At 32.2% G+C, this 26,309-nt stretch overlaps 3 non-coding genes across 3 annotated transcripts; 2 read left to right on the top strand and 1 right to left on the bottom strand.

Moving 5' to 3' along the window:
* The first annotated feature begins 3,704 nt into the window (after positions 1-3,704).
* Positions 3,705-3,791, top strand: TRNAS-GGA (transfer RNA serine (anticodon GGA)). Its single transcript has one exon. It is a non-coding gene; the product is annotated as a tRNA-Ser (tRNA).
* Positions 3,792-5,169: 1,378 nt separating this feature from the next.
* On the bottom strand, positions 5,170-5,242 carry TRNAT-UGU (transfer RNA threonine (anticodon UGU)). The gene has a single exon. It is a non-coding gene; the product is annotated as a tRNA-Thr (tRNA).
* Positions 5,243-8,087: 2,845 nt separating this feature from the next.
* Positions 8,088-8,160, top strand: TRNAF-GAA (transfer RNA phenylalanine (anticodon GAA)). The gene has a single exon. It is a non-coding gene; the product is annotated as a tRNA-Phe (tRNA).
* The last annotated feature ends 18,149 nt before the right edge of the window (positions 8,161-26,309 follow it).

Here is a 26,309-nt window from a genome sequence, read left to right on the forward strand (position 1 = left end):
AACGGACCTTTTTTAATCTTATAAAACCTTTTCCGGACTTTACTTACATTGGTGCAAAAACAATTTTTTTGTGCAACCTGTGTATTGTATTCCTATCTTAATTAGAAGTTCCTAGATGGAGTTTTTTTTGTCTTACATAGATAGAACAAGGAATATTACTCTATCCCAACTCGCGTGAGCATTCATTACTAAGGGATACTCCAGTATTGATATTGAGTCATTCGAGGGGTTTTTATTCGTTTTAATAGAAGCAGAAAAGAAAATATTTTTTATTTTGCTATATCCGTGTATTACTTATCCTTACGAAATATCAGACGAAATAGAACGATTTTAGAAAGGATATAATGAAATTCTTTGATTGGTTTTTCCCAGAGAGAGAGAAATGATCTGACCGATGGGTCCAACAAAAACAAACAATTACACAATTAACAATTCCAATTAAATTAATATTTTTTAATATTTAAAGATTCAAATTGAATATGAATAAAAAATCTAATTTAATAATTTTAATGGTAAGGTAATTTAATTAAATGGATTTAATAGAATAAGAATAGAATTTAATAGTAATAGAATTTTCTAATTTCTAATTAGAATTTCTAATCCGAAAATAATAAATAAACAGAGAGCTCTTGTTCTTATTCGAAACGCCTCGTGATCTTTAACCAATTCTGCGCTTCAATATAATTACCAGGAGTAAGCGCTATAGCCTGTTTCCAATACTCAGCGGCTTGATCGAACCAAGCCTCCGCTATTTCAGAATCCCCCTGTCGAATGGCCTGTTCTCCCCGGTCGGAATAGGCGGGTCAATTCCTTCCCTTAGAACCGTACTTGAGAGTTTCCTACCTCATACGGCTCGGCAGTCAATTCTTTTGGTGTCCCATTTTTTTACCCTACCATATATCCAATTGAATGAGATTTCTCATAGATCCTATCGATTTGTCTCGGGTTAACCAAAAGAGGTTAATTACATGAGTTTCAAACTTTAATTTGGATTAAATTAATAATGAGTTTTATCTTTTCTCCCACCTTCAGAAAAATAAAGCATAGGCGTTTCGGGATTATCGTCCGTTAGATTTTTCTGAAAGGTAACTATCTCGGTTTCATATCATATATAAATTTATATAGAATCCTTGAAAAAGACTTCTTCCTCATAAAAAAGACTTACTGTCTTTGGGATCTGATGCTACACCGCTGCTCAATAACTTAGGGGATCGGCTCTATTACATAAGTTGATTCCTAATTTTTATCTCATATCATGACATAAATAAGCAGTTCTTATTTATTTTTATTGTATCGGCCCAAAACCTCGCTAATTGATCTTTACGGTGCTTCCTCTATCAATTAGATCCTTTATCCATAGAATAAAGTATCTAGGCATATATATTTCTTCATATTTTGACTTCTATGAAGTTTCTTTTTTTTTTTTCTTTTTTTGTTACAGCTGATAAAAATCGTTTTTTGGACGATGCAATATGTAGAAAGCCTATTTTATTTACTAGCGTATTTATTTACTAGCGTATTTGCTCTTTCTTTCCTTTTTTTTTTTATTTCTATAGTGGAGATAGTCGCACGTAATGACAGATCACAGCCATATTATTAAAAGCTTGTGGTAAGAACGGGTTTCGTTCTAGTGCTCGAAAATAATATTCTAAAGCTTTTGTATGTTCTCCGTTACTTGTGTGGATAAGGCCTATGTTATAGAGTATATAACTTCGATCATAGGGATCAATTTCTAGTCGCATAGCTTCATAATAATTCTGTAAGGCTTCCGCATAATTTCCTTCGGATTGAGCCGACATCCGTTACGGTCGTCATTCGATTCAACGAATTCTCCGTTCCAAAACCGTACGTGAGATTTTCACCTCATACGGCTCCTCCTTTATGTGCATAATGAGAATAATCCATGGAATTAAAAAAAAGGTCGAAATATTGTCATTATGAACTGAGCGGGGCTAATGTTTTTACAAGAAATCTCTAGCCAACCCTCTTGCAAAAGATCTTTTCTTACCATCAAGCGTGTTCGTACTAGATAAATAAAGTAAACTCCAACAATTTCTTTGTTCTCAACGCTCCTTAATTTCCAGGAATTAGTCACTTCAACAATCTTCGATGGTTATATGGGTATCCAAAGTACGAACAAGATGGATGTTTGTTGTCCCAACCATTTCTCTTAGTTCCGATCCCGATAAGGAAAGGGAATCCTTTATAACAATAACAAAGTTTTCGTGTTGTTGATTCCTAGATGTAGTGCTTCTTCCTCTATGCCGCCTATTGGTACTAGTGTAGTAGGGTTGACCCACAATACAGACCCATAGGTGTAACCTTTCGCTCAATACTCGAATCAACAATTGAAGCATCTGAGGTTGCATTAATCGGGGATACACGACAGAAGGAATTGCTTTATTTATAAACTTCACCTTCAACAAGCGTAGATTTCTTTTTTTTTTTCAATAGTCTTTTTTTTTTTTTTTCTATTCCGAATCATGTGTCTTTTTCCTAAGACTAAGAGCGGTAAAATAAAAATAAAAAAAAAAATATATATAAAATAATTAAAATATATAAAATAATTATAATTATATAATAATAATCAAATCGCACCATCTCTGTAATAAGTAAATGCCTCTTTTTCTCCTGAAGTTGTCGGAATTATTCGTAATAAGATATTGGCTACGATTGAAAAGGTCTTATCAATAAAATTTCCATTTATCCGCGATCTAGGCATAGGTAGCAATCCATTCTATAACTCTTTTCATTACCCCTTCGTGAGAAAAAAAAAAGGATCTCACAAACAAAGGAAGCGTACAGTACGAAATAACATAAAAGCAGACCCATTCCATAAAAAAAAAAAAAAAAAAGATATAGCCCTCTACTTTACTTCAATTTTTTTGGCAGGAATCAAGAAAAAAAAAAAAAAAGAAATATTTGAATCCTATTTTATTTCATCCAAATTTATTAGTATAAGAATTTATTAGTATAAGAATAAAATATAAAAAGAAAAAAGAATTATTACGATTTCATCGAAGTTGAAGAATCAAAAAATTTATCCTACGGATTAGGATAGATTAGCAAAATTAGAGAAGTTTTGATTAAATTATGATAAAAAGAGGAAAAATAATCGAATAATCGTTCTATGATGAAAATAAAATAACTGCCCTTTTTTGTGTTTTGTGCATAGCAGGTATACAACATATAATCAAATATAAAAATCCCTTAGAGGATTTATGAATTTGTAATAGATTTACAGAGTAAGAGGTTGTTGTTGAGAGATCTAAAACTGGAAAAGAATTTTAGAATTCTTATAGAAATGGGGAATTAGAGTCTAAAGAGAATTATGAACTAAAAATATCCATTAAGCATAGTCTAAAAAAAAAAAACCAATCGATTGATTTGATTCGTTTCAATTCATTGATTTAATCCAGTCCGGTAGAAATATCAGAAAAAAGATGGGAGTGCCTTTTTCGCAAACATGAATAGATATATATGGTATATGTTTATCGTATTATATTATTTATTTTTAACAGCCCCCTCACAAAAAAATTTCTTCGAGTCGGGAGGCTAAAGAAAAAGTGCTGAAAAAAGTGATGAAAAGTTTTCTATTTTTATAGCTAGTTTTCTAGTTAGAATTGATATTGTTCGTACCTCTCGAACAATCTAATATGAATAACTCGCTATTCGCTCGGGTTATCGGCCATAATAATTATGTAGGAGAGATGGCCGAGTGGTTCAAGGCGTAGCATTGGAACTGCTATGTAGACTTTTGTTTACCGAGGGTTCGAATCCCTCTCTTTCCGCACCTTCACCTAATTCGCCAATGTAACTGACTACAATGTATCAAATCAAATAAGAACAGATACTAAAGAGTTAGACCCTTCTTTGATATAGATTCTCTATTCCCAATTTCTTTTTAATACGGAATACGTAAAATAGCGTACAGGGGATGAAAATCTACCTACGGATCTATCATACATGAATAGGAGAAAAATAAAATTTCCGAATCAAATCCCTTACCCTGTCTTCCTTTACTTAACCTTAACTCAGGTGAAAAGGGAGCAGAACCCTTGTTTTGTTATTTTAGTTAGGTTTAAGTCTGACGAGAATAATATTCTACGACAAGCAATTCATTTATTTTCAAACCGACCCATTTCCTATCTATTATTTGATTGACTAATCCTTTATATTGTAATGTGTGAAGGGTCAAATGCTTTGGTAATTCCTCATGGGTGGATGAATCAAGATAATTTTGAATCAGAGTTCTAGATTTTTGTTCATCCCTCGCTGAAATAATATCTCGGGGTTTGCAGCGATAACTTGGTATATCTACTGTACGACCATTAACTAAAATATGTCTATGGTTAACTAATTGGCGGGCTTGAGGAATAGTTGAAGCCATACCTAATCGAAAAAGGATGTTATCCAAACGCATTTCAAGTAATTGTAGTAAAACCTGACCTGTTGACCCTTTTGCTTTTCTGGCAATACGAACGTATTTAAGTAATTGTCGTTCTGTAAGGCCATAATGAAAACGCAATTTTTGTTTTTCTTCTAAACGAATACGATATTGAGATTTTTTACCGGAGCGCGATCGGTTTCTAAGATCGCTTCCGGCTCTAGGACTTTTACTAGTTAGTCCCGGTAAAGCCCCCAGACGGCGTATTTTTTTGAAACGAGGCCCTCGGTAACGCGACATAAAGACTCCTTATTAATTTGAATTTTATTGAAATTTCATAAACCTAAATTAAAACTGAACTAAATGAAGCGAAATCGACTGAAGGATTGTACTACAAATATTAATGAGATGAATTGGATCAATATCCATACTTTTTTGTATTGTATATAATGTATATTGTATATAATGTATACAAAAAATAGAAATTAAAATAAAATATATATAATATATAAATATATTAAATATAAAATATATATTAAATATAAAATATAAAAATTAAAATCTAAAAATTAAACCAAAAAAAGTTTCCTTTTTTTTTTTCTTGATTTATTCTGCAAAGATCTAACTCCTCCAATTTTATTCCTAATTGAAAGTTTCTACGACATAATAAACGGATCGTTGACCTTTGGAAAGAAAAGGGGAAAAAGCTTTTTCAATGTTCTTTGATTTCAAAAAAACATTATCAATCATGTAAAAAAGTAAAAAAGCAAACAAATAGAGAAAGCCGGCTATCGGAATCGAACCGATGACCATCGCATTACAAATGCGATGCTCTAACCTCTGAGCTAAGCGGGCTCAAATAATAGAAATTTTGTATCCATAGGAATTCAGCAAACTATTACGATCTTATCTATTAACTATCTATTAGTTATTCATAATTACTATGAATTATTAATATGAATTATAGACTAGAATTTAGAAAAACTAGAATTTTAAATTTTAAATGCCATATTTATGCCATACATAATTTATGCCATATTTAATATAATCATATTTAATATAATGATATATAATAATATATAATAATATATAATAATGGTAGATTCAATCTAATATTCAATCTAATATTGATAGAATATAATAATTAAGAATAGAATAATATAATTCTATTTGATTATATTTTAATCATTCTATTTGATTATATTTTAATCATATTAAAAATGATATTTTAATTTAATCATATTTTAATTTAATCATATTAATATTTAATAACATTATATTTAATAATATTAAATTATAATAATATTATTATAATTTAATTCTAATTTTATTATAATTATAAAAATTATAAAAATAAATTATAAATATATTTATAATTTTTATAATTATTTATTATTTATCTCTATATTATATATTTTTATTTTATATTTATTTTATTATATGTTATCTTTATTCTATTAGTCTATTCTATTTAGTATTCTATTCTATTTAGTATTATATTCTATTTAGTATTATATATATAATTTAGTATTATATATATATTAGTATAATATTAGTATACTAAGTATAATATTACTATATTTTTTATTTTATATTTTTAGTATTTTTTAGTATATTTTTAGTATATTTTACATTTAAATTATATATAATTTTTTTTTTTTATATAGATATAGATATAGATTTAATTTAATAGATAGATTTAATTTTAATATAGATAGATAGATTTAATATAGATTTAATTTATTTATATTTAATATTTATTTATATTTAATATAGATTTAATATATATTTAATTTATTTATATTTAGTTTAGAATTATAAATAGAGTCTAATAATTAGATAATTATAGTGAAAATATTTTTATGCATTTATATATAATTTATATTTATATATAATTTATATATATATTATCATTATATAAATGATACGTTATAAGTCTAAATAATTAGAATGAAACTTTGTTTTTTAGACTAACTAATTCGAATTATCTTCGAAGTCGAAATAGAAATGAATGGAATAATTAGTTCTAGCTATTATGCTATTATACTAGAAAATAAATAATTAATAATGAATAAATTTTAAAATGAATAAATTTTAATAATGAATAAATTCAATTTTCATTTTTATTTTTATTTTTTTAGTTATCTTATTATGGTTATATAGGATAGTCTAATAAAAGAATAAGAATAAAAATAAAATTAAAGAAAAAAGAAAAGATGCAACCCATAGAAATGAAATCCAGATCATAATGAGAGATGAGAGACTCCTTTCTTTTGTTTTCATTCATAAAGGCGGAAGCTAAGACGAAAAAAAAAAAAAAAATCGACCGTTCGAGTAAATTGCCTGAGAAAACTGAGAGTAAGGGGGGCATATATATGTTATGGAATATCCATCTATATTGAATTGCGAATACAGAAATGATAAAATATTTTCTGATTGGACCAAATAAATACGGGTCTCCGATAGAGACGAAAGAAGATAAACAAACAAGAAATAAAATAGGTAAAGACCCTTCGATATAAGAATCAGTATCTATATCTACTAAATTCAATACTAAATTCAACGGTTTTCGCATAAAAAGAAAGAAAATAAATAAATGAAAGAAAGGGGAAAGGAAGGGAAGGAGAAAGGGGGAAGGAAGTGCATCCTAATGAGATCCTAATCTCAAGACACAAAGGGGATATGGCGAAATTGGTAGACGCTACGGACTTAATTGGATTGGATTGAGCCTTGGTATGGAAACCTACTAAGTGATAACTTTCAAATTCAGAGAAACCCCGGAATGAAAAATGGGCAATCCTGAGCCAAATCCTATTATTTTACGAAAATAAACAAAGGTTCAACAAGCGAGAATAATAAAAAAGGGATAGGTGCAGAGACTCAATGGAAGCTATTCTAACAAATGGGGTTGACTGTTGGTAAAGGAATCCTTATATCGAAACTCCAGAAAGGATGCAAGATATACCTATATAAAATATAAAATAAATAGGTATATACTAATGAAAAACCAAAAAAGACGACTCGAACCCGTATTTTTTTTATTTATATGCAAAATCAATTTATATGAAAAATAAAAAGAATTGTTGTGAATCGATTCCAAGTTGAAGAAAGAATCGAATAGAATATTCATTAATCAAATCATTCACTCCATAGTCTGATAAATCTTTTGAAAAACTGATTAATCGGACGAGAATAAAGATAGAGTCCCGTTCTACATGTCAATATCAATACCGACAACAATGAAATTTATAGTAAGAGGAAAATCCGTCGACTTTAAAAATCGTGAGGGTTCAAGTCCCTCTATCCCCAACCCCAAAAAGCCCGTTTGCTATCTATTTATTTTATCCTACCCTTTTTGTTAGTGGTTCAAAGTTCCTTATGTTTCTCATTCATCCTATTCTTTTCCATTTTACAAGCGTATCCTAGCAGAATTTTGTTCTCTTATCACAAGTCTTGTGATATGATATATTGTGATATATATATGATATACGTACAAATCAACACCCTTGAGCAAGGAATACCTATTTGAATGATTCATAATCCATATCATTACTCATACTGAAATTTACAAAGTCTTCCTTTTAAAGATCCAAGAAATTCCCCTTTTAATTTAATACTTTTTCGTTTTTTTTTTTGTTTTCATTTTTAAGTGACATAGACCCAAGTCATCTAGTATTATGAGGATAATGCGTCGGTAATGGTCGGGATAGCTCAGTTGGTAGAGCAGAGGACTGAAAATCCTCGTGTCACCAGTTCAAATCTGGTTCTCGGCGTATGATTAATTTGTATGAGTATCTACTCTACAAATTAATTGATATAGATCGACATAATACATACTTATCTAGCTAGCTATCTGGAAGTAAACCCTCTCTTTATTTATTTTTTTTTTTTTTTTTGTTTCTATTTTTTAGATGAGCAAAGAGTCTATTATAATTATAATGTAGTAAAAAAAATAAATAATGTAGTAAAAGAAAAAAATTTCATTATCTTTCCTCTTCTTTTTTATTTGTTCACGCTGTGGCTCCTCACATTCAAAAAGAATGTTAATACTTCATACATATTTAATTAAAAAAAAAGATTAAAATAGTTGGTTGAAAGGCCCAACCAAAAGTCTGGTCTAGAGGAGTTCAAGGATAGAAATAACCAAGACTCATCTCAGCTACAGTACAAATAGAATCCGATTCCCTTTCATTTATTTATTTGTATTCTCTTTCATATTCCATTTCTTCATTCCTTTCTATGTGACTCTCTAGAGTTCATCTAAGTGATGTGCGCGATACAAAGTTCACGGTATAGAACCCTTGTTGTTCATCCTATTGTCTCGGCTCGTCCGAAATAAAATAAAAAGGTATCTTCAAAAATCGAGAATTTCAATGATGTATTGTCTTTTATTTCTTTTTATTTATTAGCCTATCCATAAGAATACGAATGAAACCTCAATTCCTCCGTTTGAGCTAGAAGAGAATGTACAAATATTCCTTGAATATTTGAAGTTGTAATTAGTTTCTTATCATTCAATGAGCGTCTTGTATTTCATAAAAATTGGGGGCAATGTAATCCTTACGTAAAGGCCACCCTATCCAACTTTCGGGCATTAAGATACGTTTCAGTCGTGGATGATTCTCATAAGAGATCCCAACATGTCATAAGATTCTCGTTCTTGAAAATCCGCACTTTTCCAAACCCAGAAAACAGACGGAATTCTAGGGTTACTCCTTGGAGCAAATACTTTTATACATACTTCTTCCGGTTGATCTACACCATACTCTATTCTCGTAAGATGATACACACTGGCTAACAGTCCGCCTGGTGCTACATCATAAGCACATTGGGAACGTAGATAATTGTAACCATATACATATAAAATAACAGCAATGGAATGCCAATCCTCGGGCTTTATTTGTAAAGTCTCTATTCCTTGGTAATCGAAGCCCAAAGATCTATGAACTAGCCCGTGTTTGACTAGCCAAACAGACAAACGGCCCTGCATCTTTTTTATCTCTCCCGCACTTTTCTTTTTTATTTGTAATTTGTATAAGATAAGTATTTCACATTTACGATGAAATCGAATTTATGAAGATTAATTCGTTGTTTGTTATTCTGTTTCTGAATCCTACCTAATTCACTAATTCGTGGGAAGATATTGAACTTTTGTAGTTGAAAAATGTTTCAGGAGGAATCTCTGAAGTAGATGGTGGTTGATAGAGTAATCCTTGATTATAATTTCCAGTATGAGTACTGCGTACAAGACAAAACTTGTGATTGGTAGTAAAACACCGATCCCCCTGTTGAGATCTAATTCGATCTTCATAGATTTCGCGAGATATTTTCTTACGAAGTTTTGTTATAGCATCTATAACTGCCTCGGGTTTAGGGGGACAGCCCGGCAAATAGACATCCACAGGAATTAGCTTATCGACTCCCCGAACAGTACTATAAGAATCAGTACTGAACATCCCTCCTGTAATTGTACACGCGCCCATAGCAATAACATATTTAGGTTCGGGCATTTGTTCATATAATCTCACTAAAGAGGGAGCCATTTTCATTGTTACTGTTCCAGCTGTTAAAATTAGGTCCGCTTGTCTAGGACTCGATCTTGGGACCAGCCCATAACGATCAAAGTCGAATCGTGAGCCTATTAATGAAGCAAATTCAATGAAGCAACAACTGGTACCATAAAGAAGCGGCCATAAACTGGAGAGTCTTGACCAATTTGAAAGATCATTTAATGTAGTTGAAATAACTGAGTTTTGGGTTGTTCGATCAAGTAAGGGAAATTCAATGGAATTCATACTCAATGTTATTATTATTTTTACTTTTTTCTTTCTTTTTATTATCTGAATATTCAGGAACTAAGACCATTCCAATGCTCCTTTTCGCCATGCATAAACTGAACCAACAATTAGGATAAGCACGAAAATTAAAGCTTCTATGAATACGGGTACCCCCAATACATCGAAACTCATTGCCCATGGATAAAGAAAAACCGTTTCAACATCAAAAACAACAAAAACTAGAGCAAACATATAATAACGGATTCGAAATTGTAACCAAGCATCGCCCATTGGTTCTATACCCGATTCATAACTAGAAAGTTTTTCTGGACCCTTTCTAATCGGGGCTAAAACTCCAGAAATTAGAAATGCCAAAATAGGAATAGCACTTGATATTATTAGAAATGCCCAGAAAATATCATATTCGTAAAGCAGAAACATAGACGAACTCCTATGAATGTGAAAAATAGACCGGATTAGTCGATTCGACCTGGAATTCATTGTCAAGTCATCCACAACTGTTTGTTTAGTCAAACCAACAATTCAGTTTGATCGAATCGTCTAGTTTCGTTTGTTTGCTGTTGCGTTTTAAGATTTATTGATTGGAATTAATCCTATTTACATTTCACTTATTTCGATTTAATTTCGATATAGTACTAATTTGTATTCGATATAGTACTAATTTGTATAGTAATAGTATAAATAGATATTTATACTATTACATTTATACTATTACATAGATATTTATACTATTACTATATAGTATAGTAGAATACTATACAAATCCAAAACAAGTAAAACTTTTTTGTTTTCACTTCATTTCGTATTTTTCTAAATAAAAGGAATTCTAATATATAACTAATATCTAATATGTATTAGAAATAAAAAAAAAAAAAAAAAACCTTTTCTCTTTTCTATTATCTTATTATCTATTATATATATAGAATATATATAGAATATAGAATAAATTTATATATATATTATATAGTATATTATATAGTTATATATAGAATATAGAATAAATTTATATATAGTTATATATAGAATACATTTTTTATTTTCTATCTATATTTTATAGATATTATATCTTTTTATAGATATTATCTATATATATATTATCTATATATATATATTTAATATATATTATATATATTTATGAGATTCTGTTGAAATGCGCTTTTGTTTTCAGTTTCTGAGCGATCTCCCTGTGAGCGAGCTTATGGGAATGATTTTAACCAAGCAACTGGAAGCGACCAGTTCCAATCAACAAAGAATACAATAATTAGGAAAAAAACTATACAACTTTTTTTATTTGTATTTGGATATTCTTTATTGTTTTAGTTTGCTTTAGTTTTAAGAATATTATTTTCATTTCATTTTTATTAATTTAATAAATATTTTTTTATTAATTTAATAAATATTTTAAATTAATAAAATATAAAAATTAATAAAATATAAAAATTAATAAAATATAAAAATTAATAAAATATAAAATAAAAATATAAAATATAGGGCTATACGGACTCGAACCGTAGACCTTCTCGGTAAAACAGATCGAACTGATTATTATCAAAATGATTCGACCTATTTCAAAGACCCAACATGCATTTTTTTGCATTGGGCTCTTTCATTAACTGATAGAAATATCAGTTAGTCTACCATATATATATTTTTTCTCTTAGAAAAAAAAGGAAGATGGTTCCATGTGCTCTGATTCATTACTGATACAGGAGCACTACCAAAGTGTTTCAAAGAAGGGAAAGTTTATCTTGACGTAGGTCTGCTTCTGGCCTAGATCAACCTAAGTTAAATGAAGTCTCTATCATCCTGATTAAAAAATCAAAGATGAAACTTCATACACCTTAAGATTCATAGGACGAAAAGAGAATTTTTGAGGTCCTTATACTCATTATGCCTAGCATTGAATAGACTGGGTATTCGCCCTATCAATATCTCAAATCAATGATAGGTTCGATTCGGATCCTGCTCCTGCCTAAACGGCACCCGAATCGAACCAAACCATTTGTCAGGCTATTGTTCTCTTGTTTTGTTCCTTCAAAGTAATGGAGTAAGACATCGATTTCTCAAAAGGATCAATTTTTTTTGATTGCATGATAGACTCCCCTGAAAAACATTGGCGCGCGTGTAAACGAGGTGCTCTACCTAACTGAGCTATAGCCCTTGTGTTTGTGATACATATTTTATCATATTATTTAGATAATTTCTTGTCAAGATGAATATTACATGATCCAACATCATAATCATACCTTTTTGGTCGGTTTGATTGGTATTGCTTAGAAGTAATATCGGATTTATAATCCATCGATGTGATAGGTCCCTTTTCTTTCTCTTTATGATTCCTTATGATAATAAATGACCTACTTAACTCAGTGGTTAGAGTATTGCTTTCATACGGCGGGAGTCATTGGTTCAAATCCAATAGTAGGTAGAACTTATTAGATACCATTGATCCCGGTGTCTAATAAGTTTTTCTACCCACCTTCTTTTATTGATTTTCTATCTTTTTCATCCTATTCTATTTCCGTTTTCAATTTTCAAATTTTTCGTTAGATCAAATTTCACTATTTCACTTTTGATTGTATTTGATTCTATTTAATCAGCAGAATAAAAATGGGATGTAGAAACGAAAGTTCTGTTTATACGGAAATTCTTTCGATTAACCAACTAGTTACGAAATCGCGTTGATAGCCTTTACTCGTGTCCTAGCCCATCTGAGAGCTAGATTTGCCTCAATTGTTTGCCTCTTGCCTTCAGCTTTCCTCAAGTTAGCTTCCGCTATTTCAAGAGCTTGCTGAGCTTCTTGTGGATCAATGTCACTACCCTTTTCCGCATCCTTTCCAAAAATAGTGATTTCATTATTGACTATTCTAGCAAAACCACCCATCAGAGCCATCGTTAACCATTGGTCGTTAAGGCGTATTCTCAAAATACCTATATCTACAACTGTGGCAATAGGCGCGTGATTTGGTAATACGCCAATTTGTCCGCTATTAGTAGATAAAATGATTTCTTTCACTTCTGAATCCCAAACAATTCGATTATGGGTGAGTACGCAAAGATTTAAGGTCATTTATTCAATTTGCTCTCCATTTCTAAGTTCGTAGCCTTCGCAGTAGCTTCATCGATGTTACCTACCAAATAAAAGGCCTGTTCAGGAAGACCGTCTAATTCTCCGGAAAGGATCAATTGAAATCCTCTAATTGTTTCTGCTAGGCCAACATATTTCCCCGGGGAACCAGTAAATACTTCCGCTACGAAAAAGGGTTGTGATAAGAAACGCTCAATTTTTCGCGCTCTTGCTACGGTTAAGCGATCCTCTTCGGACACTTCGTCCAACCCCAGGATAGCTATAATGTCCTGAAGTTCTTTGTAACGTTGTAAGGTTTGCTTAACCCTTTGCGCAGTTTCATAATGTTCCTTTCCAACGATTCGAGGTTGGAGCATAGTTGACGTTGAGTCTAAAGGATCTACCGCTGGATAGATACCTTTGGCAGCTAATCCTCTTGATAGTACGGTAGTAGCATCTAAATGCGCAAATGTTGTGGCAGGGGCAGGGTCGGTCAAATCATCCGCGGGTACATAAACTGCTTGAATAGAAGTTATGGATCCCTCCTTGGTAGAAGTAATTCTTTCTTGTAAAGAACCCATTTCGGTACTAAGGGTGGGTTGATAACCCACAGCGGAAGGCATTCTACCCAATAAGGCAGATACTTCGGATCCCGCTTGGACAAAACGGAAGATATTGTCTATAAATAGAAGTACGTTTTGTTTATTAACATCTCGGAAATATTCCGCCATAGTTAGGGCAGTCAACCCAACTCTCATACGAGCTCCTGGCGGTTCATTCATCTGACCGTAGACTAAAGCCACTTTTGATTCCGCAAGATTTTGTTCATTAATTACTCCAGATTCTTTCATTTCCATGTAAAGATCATTTCCTTCACGAGTACGTTCACCTACTCCGCCAAATACGGATACACCCCCATGAGCTTTGGCAATGTTGTTGATCAATTCCATAATGAGTACTGTTTTACCTACCCCAGCTCCCCCAAATAGTCCGATTTTTCCTCCACGACGATAAGGAGCTAAAAGATCGACTACTTTAATTCCTGTTTCAAAAATAGATAATTTTGTATCTAATTGTATGAAAGCGGGCGCAGGTTTATGAATAGGGGATGTTGTGCGAGTATCTACAGGACCTAAATTATCAACGGGCTCCCCAAGCACGTTAAAAATTCGTCCTAGGGTCGCTCCGCCGACTGGAACACTTAGAGGAGCTCCCGTGTTAATCACTTCCATTCCTCTCATTAGACCATCTGTAGCGCTCATAGCTACAGCTCTAACTCGATTGTTTCCTAATAATTGCTGTACCTCACAAGTTACATTAATTTGTTGACCGATGGTATCTCGACCCTTAACTACCAAAGCGTTGTAAATATTAGGCATCTTGCCCGGGGGAAAGGCTACATCCAGTACTGGACCGATGATTTGAGAAATACGTCCCAGATTTTCTTTTTCAAGCGTGGAAACTCCAGGAACAGAAGTAGTAGGATTTATTCTCATAATAAAATAAAGTGAAATATGTCAATTTTTTTTTTCGAAAATTTTCTAATAAAAAAAATCTTCGACAGCAAGTTGATCGGTTAATTCAATAAGAAATGGGGATTAGCACTCGATTTCGTTGGTACCATCCAATTGAATGCAATTCAATTGGATTGTTTCCTTATTCAATGAAGGAATTTTTAAGTTCAACCAACCTATTTGCAAAATATCAAGTGGATAAATAAATAACAATTTTGAGAGAGTCTTTCATTTGTCTATCATTGTCTTTCATTTGTCTATCATTATAGGCAATACCATCCATATTATCTATGGAATTCGAACCCGAACTCTATTTACGATTCCTTATTTCTATCTCATTAGCCCTTATTTCATTTCGTATTTTATTTTAGCATATCGATTTTTTTTTACGTCCAACCTATCCCCCCTTTTTCCATCTATATTCCTTTTTTTTCATTTCATAAACGAATTACGCATATTTTCACATCTAGGATTTACATATACAACATATATTACTGTCAAGAGTGAATTTCTTATTCTTTCTTATTTCTTATTATTGAATTTATATTATTTCTTATTTTATATTATTTCTTATTATCTTATTATCTTATTATTGATTATTATTGACTATTGACTTATTATTGAATTTATATTATTATAGTATTATCTTATTATTGACTATTGACTTATTATTGAATTTATATATTTTATATTTAATTTATATATTTTATATATATATTTTATATTTATAATTCTAATTATAATTATATATTTATAATATTTCTATTTCATTTATTTCATTTTCATTTCGATTCAAAAAAAAAGTAAGGAATTCTAAACTTGAAAAACACGGATTGGGTTGCGCCATACATATGAAAGAATATAGAATATGAAAGAATATAGAATAATGATGTATTTGGCGAATCAAATACCATGGTCTAATAAGGAACCTTTCGGATTAGTTGATAATTTTTTGAAAGATTTCTTCGAAAAGGTTTCATTAACTCCTAATTTATGCCGAGCAGACCTTGTTGTTGCGAAAATTTTCAATTCATGAGTTGTAGGGAGGGGCTTATGTCACCACAAACAGAGACTAAAGCAAGTGTTGGATTCAAAGCTGGTGTTAAAGAGTATAAATTGACTTATTATACTCCTGAATATGAAGTCAAAGATACTGATATCTTGGCAGCCTTCCGAGTAACTCCTCAACCCGGAGTTCCGCCCGAGGAAGCAGGGGCAGCAGTAGCTGCTGAATCTTCTACTGGTACATGGACAACCGTGTGGACCGATGGGCTTACCAGCCTTGATCGTTACAAAGGGCGATGCTACCACATTGAGCCCGTTGCTGGAGAAGAAAATCAATATATATGTTATGTAGCTTACCCCTTAGACCTTTTTGAAGAAGGTTCTGTTACTAACATGTTTACTTCCATTGTGGGTAATGTATTTGGGTTCAAAGCCCTGCGCGCTCTACGTCTAGAGGATCTGCGAATCCCTCCTTCTTATACTAAAACTTTCCAAGGCCCGCCTCATGGCATCCAGGTTGAAAGAGATAAATTGAACAAGTACGGTCGCCCCCTATTAGGATGTACTATTAAACCTAAATTGGGGTTATCCGCTAAGAACTACGGTAGAGCAGTTTATGAATGTCTACGTGGTGGACTTGATTTTACCAAAGATGATGAGAATGTGAACTCCCAACCATTTATGCGTTGGAGAGACCGTTTCTTATTTTGTGCCGAAGCAATTTTTAAAGCACAGGCTGAAACAGGTGAAATCAAAGGGCATTACTTGAATGCTACTGCGGGTACATGTGAAGAAATGATTAAAAGGGCCATATTTGCCAGAGAATTGGGAGCTCCCATCGTAATGCCATGACTACTTAACAGGTGGGTTCACTGCAAATACTAGCTTGGCTCATTATTGCCGAGATAATGGTCTACTTCTTCACATCCATCGCGCAATGCACGCAGTTATTGATAGACAGAAGAATCATGGTATGCACTTTCGTGTACTAGCTAAAGCTTTACGTCTGTCTGGTGGAGATCATATTCACGCTGGTACAGTAGTAGGTAAACTTGAAGGAGAAAGGGACATAACTTTGGGCTTTGTTGATTTACTACGTGATGATTTTATTGAAAAAGATCGAAGCCGTGGTATTTATTTCACTCAAGATTGGGTTTCTATACCAGGTGTTCTGCCCGTAGCTTCGGGGGGTATTCACGTTTGGCATATGCCTGCTTTGACCGAGATCTTTGGAGATGATTCCGTACTACAATTCGGTGGAGGAACTTTAGGACACCCTTGGGGAAATGCACCGGGTGCCGTAGCTAATCGAGTAGCTTTAGAAGCATGTGTAAAAGCTCGTAATGAGGGACGTGACCTTGCCCGCCAGGGTAATGAAATTATCCGCGAGGCTGGCAAATGGAGTATGGAACTAGCTGCTGCTTGTGAAGTATGGAAGGAGATCAAATTTGAATTCGAAGCAATGGATACTTTAGATAAATAAAATTTGAATTCGAAGCAATGGATACTTTGTAATCCAGTAATTACTGTTGGTTTGTTGAATTGCAATTAAACTCGGCCCAATCTTTTACTAAAAGGATTGAGCCGATCCTAAAGATTGGTGTATTCTTTTCTATCCTATTCGTTCCGTGTTGGAATAGAAACTTATTGTATTAGTAGACGAGATTTTATTGTATTAGTAGACGATATTTTACGAAAAAGGTTCTTGATAGGAGAAAAATTTCTTTTTTCAATTTTTTCAGTGCGAATTTTACACAACATAGGGAAATCGCTATTTCTAATTGAAAATTTATATTTATAATTGAAAAGAAAAAAGTAAAGTATCATATATCATATATAATGAACTGATACTCCAGGTTCTCACAAACGAGAATCCTTTACTTCAATATTCACTCATTATTAGTTTAATGATTGTATCCATTATGCGTATTCCGATAGGAAATAAATGATTTTTTTTTTTTCATCAAATGACTATTCATCTATTATACTTTACATCTAAATAGAGGCAAGAAAACTCTATGGAAAAATTATGGTTCAATTTTATCTTGTCTAAGGGGGAATTAGAATACAGATGTGGGCTAAGTAAATCAATGGATAGCCTTGGTCCTATTGAAAATACTAGTGTAAACGAAGACCCGGTTAGAAATGATATGGATAAAAACATTCATGGTTGTAGTGACAGCTCTAGTTATTACAGTAAGGTTGATCATTTAGTTGGCGTCAAAGACATTCGGAATTTCATTTCTGATGACACCCGAATTAGGGTTTTAATTAGGGATAGTAATCAGGATAATGATAGTAATCAGGATAATTATTCTCTATATTTTAATAGTGAAAATCAAATTTTTGAGATTGACAATGACGATCCCCACTATGATTTTAACTTGTATGATACTAACTATAGTTGGAATAATCACATTAAGAGTTGTATTAACTCTTATCTTCGTTCTCAAACCTGTATTGATAGTTCCATTTTAAGTGGTAGTGACAATTACAATGATAGTTATATTTATAATTGCATTTGTGGTTACATTTGTGTTGAAGGTGGAAATAGTAGTGAAGACAATGGTTTAACTCTAAAAGAAAGTTGCGCAAATGGTAATGATTTAACTCTAAAAGAAAGTTGCGCAAATGGTAATGATTTAACTCTAAAAGAAAGTTGCGCAAATGGTAATGATTTAACTCTAAAAGAAAGTTGCGCAAATGGTAATGATTTAACTCTAAAAGAAAGTTGCGCAAATGGTAATGATTTAACTCTAAAAGAAAGTTGCGCAAATGGTAATGATTTAACTCTAAAAGAAAGTTGCGCAAATGGTAATGATTTAGAAAGGCCTAAAGATTTCAAGCATTTGTGGGTTCTATGCGAAAATGAAGATTGTTATGGATTAAATTATAAGAAATTTCTTAAGCCAAAAATGAATATTTGTGAATACTGTGGATATCATTTGAAAATGAGTAGTTCAGATAGAATCGAACTTTCGATTGATCCAGGTACTTGGGATCCTATGGATGAAGACATGATCTCTCTGGATCCCATTGAATTTCAGTATGACGAAGATGGTATTGATTATGATCCATTTCAGTCTGACGAAGATGGTATTGATTATGATCCATTTCAGTCTGACGAAGATGGTTCTGACGAAGCTGACGAAGATGGTTCTGACGAAGCTGACGAAGATGGTTCTGACGAAGCTGACGAAGATGGTTCTGACGAAGCTGACGAAGATGGTTCTGACGAAGCTGACGAAGATGGTTCTGACGAAGCTGACGAAGATGGTTCTGACGAAGATGGTATTGATTATGATCCATTTCAGTCTGACCAAGAAGAGCCTTATATGGATGGTATTGATTCTGATCCATTTCAGTATGACGAAGATAAAGTTCAGTATGACGAAGATAAAGTTCAGTATGACAAAGATAAAGTTCAGTTTGACAAAGATAAAGTTCAGTATGACAAAGATAAAGTTCAGTTTAACAAAGATAAAGATGGTATTAATTATGATCCATTTCAGTTTAACAAAGATAAAGATGGTCTTGATTCTGATCCATTTCAGTATGACGAAGATAAAGTTCAGTATGACAAAGATAAAGTTCAGTTTGACAAAGATAAAGTTCAGTTTGACAAAGATAAAGTTCAGTTTGACAAAGATAAAGATAAAGATGGTATTGATTATGATCCATTTCAGTTTGACAAAGATAAAGATGGTATTGATTCTGATCCATTTCAGTATGACGAAGATGGTATTGATTCTTATCCGTTTGAGTATGACGAAGATGGTATTGATTCTGATCCGTTTGAGTATGACGAAGAGCCCTATAAAGATCGTCTTGATTCTTATCAAAGAGAGACAGGATTAACTGAGGCTATTCAAACAGGTACGGGTCAACTAAACGGTATTCCTATAGCAATCGGGGTTATGGATTTTCAGTTTATGGGGGGTAGTATGGGATCCGCAGTAGGCGAGAAAATCACCCGTTTGATCGAATATGCTACCAATAATTTTTTGCCTCTTATTCTAGTGTGTGCTTCCGGAGGAGCACGCATGCAAGAAGGAAGTTTGAGCTTGATGCAAATGGCTAAAATATCTTCTGCTTTATATGATTATCAATCAAATAAAAAGTTATTTTATGTATCAATTCTTACATCTCCTACTACTGGTGGAGTGACCGCGAGTTTTGGTATGTTGGGGGATATCATTATTGCTGAACCCAATGCCTATATTGCATTTGCGGGTAAAAGAGTAATTGAGCAAACATTGAATATAACAGTACCTGAAGGTTCACAGGAGGCTGAATATTTATTCCATAAGGGTTTATTCGATCCAATCGTACCACGTAATCCTTTAAAGGGTGTTCTGAGTGAGTTATTTCAGTTCCACGGTTTTTTTCCTTTGAATCAAAATTCAATCAAGTAGAGTCTTAAGTTAAATTATTTTCTTTGTAGTGAAAAGGCAGTTAGTTAGTTTATCAGAATCAAAGTCAAAGCCCGCATAATGGGGCTTTGACTTTGTGACATAAAATGGAATTGTCGAAAAACGAATTTTATCTTGCTCTATTGCGTATGTTTATATAATTCAAATATAGAAAAAATATAAATATAGAGTTTTGCATCTTTCTATATCTCCCGAGAATTCTATTTTTACTAAAAATCCCTGTTCTTGGATCGGATTCTAACGAATCGAATCTTTCGACAATTTGTAATAAACTCTTTCTCAATTTGTAATAAACTCTTTCTTTATTAAATTCAAATTAGAAATTAAAATTAGAAGACAAGAACAATAGAATAATAATAATAAGAAAAGTAGGAATAAAGTAAGATAATAAAGAAAGTGGATTATCTTATCATACACCTATTTTATTTCATTTAGAAAGATGGGCAAGTCCCTTTATTTAATTCTACATTCCTTGCACTTATTAGATAAGATATATATATTAGATATATATACTCGCTTAGATATACTTAGTATTTAGATATACTTAGTATTTAGATATACTTAGTATAATATTTAGATATACTTAGTATTTAGATATACTTAGTATAATATTTAGATATACTTAGTATTTCGATATACTTAGTATAATATTTAGATATACTTAGTATAATATACGAATTATAATATAATTATTATAAGATATATTTATAACTAACTTTATAACTAACAATATAACAATAACAGGTACGAATATTAAATTGAGGTACCCATTTTATGACAATTCCCTCTATTTTTGTGCCTTTAGTAGGCCTAGTATTTCCGGCAATTGCAATGGCTTCTTTATCTTTGTATGTTCAAAAAACTAAGATTTTTTAGATTCGATGGGGCCAAGGCCAAGACCAAATCTTATCTATTTTTTTTTTCACGACTTAGATGCCACGGATATCTATTTAGTAGAATATTGTATAACATCCATCCGGCTTCCCCGAACATAAATGAAAAAGCTCCTCTTATGCATACGTAAACATGATATAGGGGTAAATGAATTATAGCAAGTGGATCGGTACCGGACGAATGTATGAAATTAAAGTCTATATATCTAGTAGATCTGTATAGGGGATCATATAAAGGGGATGATTTTAGATCTAAGCAATTTGATGAATTACTTCTAAAAGTTCATATCAAAATAGCACTAGTTGATGAGAGTTACTTCGGAAACAAAAAAAGTAAAGTCAAATTTTTTTGCTTATTTTCTCAATTCCAATAAAATGCAACTGGATCTAGTATGTATGAGTTGGCGATCAGAATCTATATGGATAGAATTTATAGTGGGGTCTCGAAAAACAAGCAATTTCTGCTGGGCCTTTATTCTTTTTTTTGGTTCATTAGGGTTTTTATTAGTTGGAACTTCTAGTTATCTTGGTAGGAATTTGATATCTTTATTTCCGTCTCAGCAAATAGTTTTTTTTCCACAAGGAATCGTGATGTCTTTCTATGGGATCGCGGGTCTCTTTATTAGTTCCTATTTGTGGTGCACGATTTTTTGGAATGTAGGTAGTGGTTATGATCGATTCGATAGAAAAGAGGGAATAGTATGTATTTTTCGTTGGGGTTTTCCTGGAAAAAATCGTCGCATCTTTCTACGATTCCTTATGAAAGATATTCAGTCCATCAGAATAGAAGTTAAAGAGGGTATTTATGCTCGGCGTGTCCTTTATATGGAAATCAGAGGCCAGGGGGCCGTTCCCTTGACTCGTACTGATGAGAATTTGACTCCACGAGAAATTGAGCAAAAAGCTGCTGAATTGGCCTATTTTTTGCGTGTACCGATTGAAGTCTTTTGAAATGAATTGCAGAATAAATGCTTTCTCGGCAGGAGGAAAAAACTCAAGACAAGAAGCCTCTTTTTTCTATAGCAGAACTAAACTGAAGTTTCTTAAGAATGCCCACTCGAACCAAAGAAGACGTATACGGAAGAGTCATAACATAAAACAAAACTGTTTTTTTTTTTTTGTCCACAAAAATTGTTTTTTATGCGTCTGTAAATGTAAAACCACTCAACTTAATTCAGTAACAAAACAAGCAAGAAATCGAAATAATGGATTCATCTCATATATCAAAGTATTTCGAAATATTTAACTTTTTATTTTCAATATTTGGAGTTGATACGTTAGATACAGATAGATTATATCTTGTAAATTTTCTCTACTTTCCTTTTGTCAATCAGCCCCTCCCCTTTTATCCTTTCTTTTGTGCTCCTTAAGAACTAAACAAGTAGATTTCTTTCTTATAACATAATGATAAATGTAATGATAACTTTTCTGTCTTTTTTTGTCACTCATTTTTGATCATCATAATATTTTTCATAATTTTTTTTTTTTCAATTATTCCCGGACTCTAGACTATATACAGTCTAGATAACCCGCGAAAATTTTTCGACATATTTGATTGATATCTTGATATAGACAGGGAGCTCCTTCGTCTCAAAATCTGAATAGAATAATCTTTATTATTTGAAGCGGTTCTTTCGGGCAGTTATCGAAAGAGGGCAATTGCTTCGAATTTGATCAATTGAGATATCTGGAAACAATAATATATATATATATTTCATTCGAACATTCGAATTCAAAGTGGATTCTTATTTTCTATTTCTGTACTCTTTTTAGATTCAAGGACTAAGCACTGAATCAAAAAAAAAAAAAACAGAGAATAGATTCATGGGCCCCTACCTTATAATTTATCTTATAATTTATAATATAATGAAAGTCATGCTTGATAGAAAGATTAGATCACATAAAGTCAACGAATGAGGTGGGTTCATTAACAATTCACAGATGAAAAAATGGCAAAAAAGAAAGCATTCACTCCCCTTCTATATTTTGCATCTATAGTATTTTTGCCCTGGTGGATCTCTCTCTCATTTAATAAAAGTCTGAAATCTTGGATTACTAATTGGTGGAATACTAGGCAATCCGAAACTTTTTTGAATGATATTCAAGAAAAAAGTATTCTAGAACAATTCATAGAAGTAGAGGAACTCCTCCTGTTGGACGAAATGATAAAAGAATACCCGGAAACACATCTACAAAAACTTCGTATAGGAATCCACAAAGAAACGATCCAATTGATCAAGATGCACAATGAGGATCGTATCCATACGATTTTGCACTTCTCGACAAATCTAATCTGTTTCGTTATTCTAAGTGGTTATTCTATTTTGGGTAATGAAGAACTTGTTATTCTTAACTCTTGGGTTCAAGAATTCCTATATAATTTAAGCGACACAATAAAAGCTTTTTCTATTCTTTTATTAACTGAGTTCTGTGTCGGATTCCATTCGCACCACGGTTGGGAACTAATGATTGGCTATATCTACAAAGATTTTGGATTTGCTCATAATGATCAAATTATATCTGTTCTTGCTTGTACCCTTCCAGTCATTCTAGATACAATTTTTAAATATTCGATCTTTCGTTATTTAAATCATGTATCGCCGTCACTTGTAGTTATTTATCATTCACTGACTGACTGAAAAATGATTCACGGATTCAATTAGAATCTTTCTTACTTTGTATATAAGCAAAGAATGCAAAGTCGTACTTACTTTACTCTTTCTACCCATCAGGGGAATACAATTCCTCCTCTATTTCAGTAAATTTTTTTTTTTTTCAGTAAAAGTAAATAGCAGAATCGTGGATAGGGAACTATACTAGTGACCTACCTAATTTTATTGTAGAAATTTTCGGGATCAATGATTGTACCATGCAAACTAGAAATACTTTTTCTTGGATAAAGGAGGAGATTACTCGATCCATTTCCGTATCGCTCATGATCTATATAATAACCGGGGCATCCATTTCAAATGCATATCCCATTTTTGCGCAGCAGGGGTATGAAAATCCACGAGAAGCAACTGGGCGTATTGTATGTGCCAATTGCCATTTAGCTAATAAACCCGTGGATATTGAGGTTCCACAAGCGGTACTTCCTGATACTGTATTTGAAGCGGTTGTTAGAATTCCTTATGATATGCAACTGAAACAAGTTCTTGCTAATGGTAAGAAAGGGGCTTTGAATGTGGGTGCTGTTCTTATTTTACCGGAGGGGTTTGAGTTAGCCCCACCTGATCGTATTTCGCCCGAGATGAAAGAAAAGATAGGCAATCTGTCTTTTCAGAACTACCGCCCCACTCAGAAAAATATTCTTGTGATAGGTCCTGTTCCTGGTCAAAAATATAGTGAAATCACCTTTCCTATTCTTTCCCCAGACCCTGCTAGTAATAAGGATGTTCATTTCTTAAAATATCCCATATACGTAGGCGGAAATAGGGGAAGGGGTCAGATTTATCCCGACGGGAACAAAAGTAACAATACAATTTATAATGCTACGGCAACAGGTATAGTAAGCAAAATCATACGAAAAGAAAAAGGGGGGTACGAAATAACCATAACGGATGCATTGGATGGACATCAAGTGGTTGATATTATCCCCCCAGGACCAGAACTTCTTGTTTCAGAGGGTGAATCTATCAAACTTGATCAACCATTAACAAGTAATCCTAATGTGGGTGGATTTGGTCAGGGGGATGCAGAAATAGTACTTCAAGATCCACTACGTGTCCAAGGCCTTTTGTTCTTCTTGGCATCTATTGTTTTTGCACAAATCTTTTTGGTTCTTAAAAAGAAACAATTTGAAAAGGTTCAAGTGTCCGAAATGAATTTCTAGATCCGTGGATTTATCAACATCAAATTTGTAAAAAAGAACAAATTCTTCCTGGCAATTAGGTTAGGTATGATGAAAAAAGTATGAAAAGTCTTTTGCTTGTTTATATTCTTTCTCTAGGAATTACTTTTACCGCATTCAAAATCTGTATATTGTGAAGAAGACTATTTGTCTTTACCCCTTCTTTTCTTTTTTCAATCTAAATGGGAGGGGTGTAATTATATCCCTATTGTCAGATTGAAATGTCACAGAATGGGTTTTGTTTTCTAAATTCAATTTGATTAGATACTAAACATAAGATAAGTAAGCGGAGAATAGAAAGGAAGGATAAATGAGGGGAACAAATAATTACAGGGAGTATTCTTCGTCTTCCTAGCCTTCGGCACAAGAAAAGGATGTGTAAAATTCCTTTTCTTGTGTCGAAATAATAACAATTCCGGATCCCATTCGTCAAAGATTTCTATTCTTAGTTTATATTTTTCCAGATTTTTCAGAACCCTTTATTTTTTTAGATTTACTTATAATAGATAATAGATTATAATAGATAATAGAATAAGTAATAAAGTAATCGAATAAGTAATAAGGATAATATAATAAGTATAAAATAAGTATAAATAAGTATAAAATAAGTATAAGTATAAATAAGTATAATATAATATAATAAGTAATGGACAACCAAAAAAAAGAGAAGGAATCCTTTTTTTTATAAATATAAAATAGAAGCAAGGCGATGAACTTATAAAAAAATTTCAAACTTTGATGAAATACTAAAATAAATAGAGTAAGGTTAGACTAGTCTAGAAAGGGTTTGCTTGATATCTGGTCGACAGAAAAAAAAAAGAAATATTAAAATTAAATATTAAAATATTAAAATTAAATATTAAAAAAAATTAAATATTAAAATTAAATATATATTGTGATTGTGTCATCCAGGAAAAGGAAATTGAGTGATTCCTTTTTTTCTTCTAACCTTGAAAGTATCGATAGATACTATCGAAGAACAGATGCTATGAATCAATTAATCGAGTTCATTTTTCAAAAACATCATCGGAAAAAGTGATCTATTTGTTGTCATTTATATTTATACGAACAAAATATTATGATCATTAAGAATTCAACGGGACCCCTCCTCGCGAATCAGACAAAGAAAGAGGAGGCGGGCCCCGTTGAGTTCTTACACTTTCATGCCTATAACTTAGTTCATCCCATTATTACATATTACAGGGACGAACCCAATCCAGAATATGAACCATAAAAGAAAATACCTATTAAACCGATCACAGGAATACCAGTTACCGTACCTATTATCCAAAGAGGAATCCTTCCAGTAGTATCGGCCATTTATCCCGCTTCCCTCCACATTTCATCAAGTGGTCATGCTAA

Source organism: Durio zibethinus, unplaced genomic scaffold, assembly GCF_047325235.1.
Source record: "Durio zibethinus cultivar Kanyao isolate XHJ-2024 unplaced genomic scaffold, ASM4732523v1 HiC_scaffold_2, whole genome shotgun sequence".
Lineage (NCBI taxonomy): Eukaryota > Viridiplantae > Streptophyta > Magnoliopsida > Malvales > Malvaceae > Durio > Durio zibethinus.